At 37.7% G+C, this 6,229-nt stretch overlaps 1 pseudogene across 1 annotated transcript; it reads left to right on the top strand.

Annotated features, from left to right (window-relative positions):
* The first annotated feature begins 135 nt into the window (after positions 1-135).
* Positions 136-4,685, top strand: LOC146131850 (uncharacterized; annotated as a pseudogene). The gene is made up of 6 exons (XR_014501664.1): positions 136-256; positions 703-822; positions 1,452-1,571; positions 2,058-2,177; positions 3,135-3,254; positions 4,213-4,685. The product of XR_014501664.1 is annotated as an uncharacterized LOC146131850 (transcript).
* The last annotated feature ends 1,544 nt before the right edge of the window (positions 4,686-6,229 follow it).

Here is a 6,229-nt window from a genome sequence, read left to right on the forward strand (position 1 = left end):
GGGCTTTGGCTGGGCTTTGGCTGGGCTTTGGCTGGGCTTTGGCTGGGCTCGGTTATTAGGCTCGGTTCTAACGATCACTCAAATATAATCGTATGTTTTCCCTCAGCGTAAAGTGTTGTTAAATCTTCAGAACGTGGAGGAGAAGTGACCTTCTTCAAATTACAGGACGTGAGATCAAACTTAAATGGATCAGTGAGGAACGGAGTGAAGAGTGTTGGTTCTTCGAGGTCATCTGTTAACATCTTTACATTCGGATGTGAGTTAAGTAGATATGTTTCTAACTTTAAACCAGGCAGTCGTGCGATGAAAACATTCCGCCGTGTTTTTTGCTTGTTTCCGTATTGCTCGCCTAGTTGTTCCCAACCTCATATGGCTTCTCCCCCGTAAAAAATAAAATGGATTGCGGCACCCCTACCATCAATTTTGATAATTGGTTTAGCGGTGTTGTCACTATAAACAGAACTTCCAATTCAATCAACTACTCTGCACATGTAGGAAAAGCCTCTCAAATTATTGAGCTTTAATCTCACACTTGTACCAAGAGGCTTACAATTGGACGAAAATCACATTCGTAAAGACTCTCAAATATCTGTGGGTGGGCAACCTTGAGCATTACAACCGGCACCCCAGGGTACCGTGGCATTCCGGTTGAGAACTACTTTGTAGGCCTAGTCTTCAAATTTGCAAATAACCTGTTTTCAGTTTTCAACGAATGTAAACTTCCAACCCCAGTCTGTCAGAACAACGCTACATGTTATGATTTCAAATACGGATTCGGCTGCAGCTGCACGCCTGGCTTCGAAGGAAGAATATGTGACACAGGTAAGGTTACACAATCCGAATTGTTTGTTAAAGAAATCGCCTGAAAAACCTTGTGGGGCGGGTTTAACTAGAAAAATATCACAAGCTTTATTTCAAAAAATAAATTATTCAAACCCTTTTGTGTGGAACTAATGCGTTTGGCCGCGGAAACCTCCGTTCGAATCGGTTACCCACCCTCTCGCTTCTCTGATGAGATACTTTGGGTGAACTTACAGCCTCCGTATTCTCAGCGCTGCCTTATTTATTTTGTTTCATCAGTATTCGTCGGGTGGATACCAAGAGATTTAGACGCAATTTGAAGACAATTTGCAATGTCGTGGTTAGAGACAAGCAATAGCCTTATGCGAGCACTTGGTGTACATGTGTGTTTACCTTATTATACTGATTGTCGTACTGTCCAATAAACGTCTTGCTCGAGAACGTAAAGTCAATACTTATCACATCAATAAATGGGCGTGACATAATGACTGCACGTTAAGTTTTCTGTGCGGTATTTTCCTGTAATTTCATATTACCAAAAAGTTATTTTTTCTATCGATTTAAGGCAAGTCAATTGGTGACACAATTACGAGTAAAAGAAAATACAATTAATGGTTAATCCAACGTCAGTTTAACCTATGTTTGTTTAGATATTAACGAGTGTAGCCACGCTGGTTCGTGTGATGCGAATGCAGTTTGCTACAACACGAAAGGATCATTTATTTGTACTTGCAATACTGGTTATAGCGGCGATGGCAAAAATTGTGTCGGTAAGTTTTGCATTATAACTAGCTTAAAATTTTAAAACCTGCAACAATGGCGAATCTTACTTACCGCTGGTAAGTTTGATTCTGCGCATGCGCAAGTCGGAATCGGAACTCGTTTTTTACTCAAGTCCCGAGTCCAACTCCGCAGCCCTACTTGCGAGTCACTCAGTTTAAGAATGACGGGCTAATCACACTGATTCGTTTTTTGCTGTAAAATAGTTTTGCCTAAAATACTTTTACCGCTTTTCTTTATCCTTAAAACCAATATTACAAAACCTTTTGAAAAAATATATGATTTTTAGTCGCGATTTAATTTATTGCCTTTTACTCGCGAATAATCTGTTGAACCCAAATATTACTATTCCTACAGACAGATTATTACATACGAATTAACCAAATAATTGCCAGCGATTTCTATTATAAAAATAGTTTGTTGTGACATTATTAGGGCCTATAATTTCTATAAAGTTTCAAACAATTTTTGTTTAGATATTGACGAGTGTGGTCTGGCTGGTTCGTGTCATGCGAATGCAGCTTGCAACAACACGAAAGGTTCATTTACCTGCAATTGCAATGCTGGGTATAGCGGCGATGGAAAGAATTGTAGTGGTAAGTTTAGCGTTCTGGGCTTTGGGTTAATTAAAAAATCTACAGTTGCGTTTGATAACAAGAGGCAAAAACAACTGCAATTTGCAACATTATTTTAAACTACGGGCTTCGTAATTCAAAGTTACGATTTGTTACAAGCATTTTGCTATTAAAAACTGAAACCAACTATTCAAAACGCTGTAATAATTTTTTACCCTGTTAAGTGCGGATGTCACACTATCTGGTTCTCTAACACAACTGTTTTCACTTATATAAAACTTCGCTTTTTTTGGAAAGGTGTTAGGTTGAATTGTTTCTCAAATCGGAGTCAGACATTCATGAAAGTATTGTTTTAACAAAAGCAAACAAATCTAAAAAAGTTTGGAAATCGCTCAAAAACAACTGAAAATTCTACTTTCAGATCTTTTTGTAAATTCTAAATTCGATTTGCGCTTTCTGCGCCGCTCAGCAATCCTCTGTTAAAATCGATTCACATTTTTAAAAAATAAACTCATTAAATGTTAGAGTTCCATTTCCAGTCTAAAATTTGCCGATATGTCCCACGAAACTTAGTTACCTTTCTTGTTGTTTTACGTTTTATTAAGTTGCAAAACATAAGCTCTTTCAAAAACATTCCAAGTTAAGGTTTTTAATTTAAGCTAAATCAAAAATTTGTCCGAACAAATATGTTTTGATGTTTCTCGACCAGAAAGGAACATATCATTTTATGACGTAATTTTGTGTCGTCTTGTTTAATTTCTTTAACCCTCTTAAACAAAATTCTCGATCACCCCTTATGTTGCTGAACAGGGGTTCTAAGATTTCAGTTAAAATACGAACATTTTAATTAAATGTTACCAATTATCACAATGGACATTACTATTTATCAGAGAAGGCGCCAAATCATAAAATATAGGCACGACGTAGCACGACGAACATACTTACTTTAATATATTGCTTAACGTCATCTTTGTTCAGATATTGACGAGTGTGGACTGGCTGGTTCGTGTCATGCGAATGCAACTTGCAACAACACGAAAGGTTCTTTCATCTGTACTTGCAATGCTGGTTATAGCGGAGATGGAAATAATTGCGTTCGTAAGTTGTGGACAGTTTGCGACTTTAGCTCTCGTGTTTTTGAATAGCTGCTCAATAAGTTTAGAGTTTTGTTAGTTTTAGACCTGTGACACCTTTACTCTGTCGAGCAGTTTTGTAGCCAATTTAAATAAAATGTTTCACTCAATTTATCAAGCGTTTTATTTTTAAAATAAGAACACTAAACTGCCAGGAAATAAGAACACTAAACACAGTATTTTTAATATGTTGCTTTCTTTCTTAATGCGTTAGTATCTGCAACTAACGTGGCTGTTAAAATTGTCCGTTCAGATACCTTTGCCTAAGCCCCAATCAATCAGTACAGACTAACAACTACCTCGGTAATGGACTTTTGTCAGCACTTAAATAAAGGCCATTCTGGTCAATGTAAAATGCGTTTAGTCAGTGGTCTAATCCATATAGACAAATTTTATCCGTTGGTAAAAAGGTCGCATACCCATGTATTAGCGTACCTCAATTTAGGAGACTGTTAAGGTTCGTGGATATTAGTTAGCCGTTGTATGATAATCCCTTGATTTGCATCTTAAAAGCTTCTTCTCAACTTCATTGCTAGTTAATAAGTGTATGATAATACCTTATGATATCACAGGCCAACAAAAAAAAAATTTCAAAAGGCATGATATATTAGATCGATTTAGGGGTCTAACAGGGGCTCTGAGTCCGAAAATGCCATTACTTTTTCTGAGTTGGCTCTAGTTTTTGAGATATGGCTTTCTACCTATATGCCATGAAAAATGTATGCTAGTGAGCAACGAGTTAATAAAAGCTGAAGCCATGTGAAGCAGCTATTTAAGTTTGCCTTAATGTTGAGATGTCTGGTACAAATGTCTTGCTTGGGAGGTAAAACTGGCCTTAGATTACTCTCTCTCTTCCATAAAGCAGTAGCATACGTGAGCCTAAGAATCACCATGATGATTGATATTTTTGCATGAATGACAAGTCAGGTTGGAACCGAAACAAGAAGAAGTCATGCCACTACCCCAACATTGACTCTTCTTTACGGTCAGTTGCATACTGCCCTCAAATTCCTGTTCCCGTTTTTATGTCCCTGCCAGATTTGATTTCGGATAAAGCTGCGATGTTGGATGTAGTGGAAGACGAAGATGGCAATACTAGCAACTGCAGTGACACTGACTCTTCAAAATCTTCATAAATGCAAAGTAAACTGCAGCCTTTTACTCAAGATCGGCTAAACGACCTAGTTCGTGATTTAGGTTTATCTAAAGAAGTGTCTGAAGTCCTGTCTTCTCGTCTCCGTAACATTCTTGATTCCGCAACAAACATAACGCTTTACCGGATCACAGAAGAAATGTTAATGCCATTTTTATTCTAAGAAGATTTTTTCTGTATTGTAATAACATCAAAGTACTTCGTTTATCTATGGGTCTACTTGAATATAAACCAGAAGAATAAAGGTTATTCATTGACAGCTCCTAAAACAAGTTTTAAATGTGTGGTACTTCACAACGGAAATAAGTTTGCCTGTGTTCCAATTCGCCACTTAATCGCTTTAAAGGAGCACTATCAATCTACCAAAGTGTAAAGATGCTCCTAAAGAATTTCTTATAGTGAGCATAACTGGAAGATATGCGTAGATTTGAAAATGGTCAACTTTCTCTTAGGACATCAAGGCGGCTACACCAAGTATCCCTGCTTTATTTGTTACTGGGATAGTCGGTCGCTGTTTAACACTGGATTAAAAAGGAATGGCCTATATATGTGAATAGCTTGTGCATGGAGAACTGTTAATTTCACAAATTGTCGTCTTTCTTGTGTAGGCTTAGGCATACTGGTGGTATAGGAAGATTAGTCTTACAAATTGCAACATGTTAGGAGAGTCTGATGAAAATAGGAATGAATGGAGCAGTGTTTGTGTTGAATATGTGGAAAAGAATAGATTTATGTAGCACTTCTTCTTCTAGCTAATCACATTGTGTCTTCATGTTTTGCTCATTATTGTGCCAGCCCCCCCCCCCCCATTTACAGATACCAAAATACCTAAATTCGATAATATCTTAAAAACTAGAGCCAATTGGCAAAAACTAATGGCCTTTTCGAGCTCAGCGCCCCTGATATATTCGATTCGTCTTACCCTCAATGCCAAATTTTTTTGTTGGCCAGTGTAATCTATTGTCTTGCATCTTGATAGCGTTTTATTGCGACTTTGCTCCGACTGTGAGCAAAGGAGGTTCTGTCACCCCCACTCTTCCCGCCTCTCCTGGTTACAATGGCAACACCGTGGTGACATCATCGTGTGCCAACGGATTCGAGTCAACTTCCGGCTCCAAAACGTCTGAATGCAGTGCGGCAAACACATGGACACCAGCATCGTTCAATTGCACAGGTACAACTTTAATCGACTATTATTAGGTTTTTTGTAATCAAGTTAGCTTTAATTTTAGAATGTTAAGACTTTACAAACCAAGACTGTCTAACTGTCTTTATCTTCGTAAGATTTGTTTTTCTGATGCTATAAACGTTTAACCTATGTTTGTTCAGATATTAACGAGTGTGGCCTGGCTGGTTCGTGTCATGCGAATGCAGCTTGTTACAACACGCAAGGATCCTTTACCTGTAATTGCAATACTGGTTATAGCGGCAATGGCGAAGTTTGCACTGGTAAGAGTTCTCTGGTCGTCTGGCTGAATAAAATAAACCTTTAGTTTCATTTAGCTTGTTCTAAATTATACAACCCATTGAAAATATTGACTTAGATTGGGGTAAATTTATGATTTTTGGCCGTTTTTTATTTCAATAATCGCCCAATTATGCGCCAAGGTAGCAAATTTAAATAAAAAATATGGTCGAAAAGACCTAAAAATCGTTAAGGTATTTTTAGTGTATCTTAATTCGAAATATACTGACGATGCCTTTGCCGGCGAAATATATATATATTTCAACATCTACAAATAGTGTCGGGCGTGAATTAGTAGCTTTGCTGGACCATACTGCTGTTA

This window comes from Ascidiella aspersa, chromosome 9 (assembly GCF_963924565.1).
Source record: "Ascidiella aspersa chromosome 9, kaAscAspe10.2, whole genome shotgun sequence".
Classification (NCBI taxonomy): Eukaryota; Metazoa; Chordata; class Ascidiacea; order Phlebobranchia; family Ascidiidae; genus Ascidiella; species Ascidiella aspersa.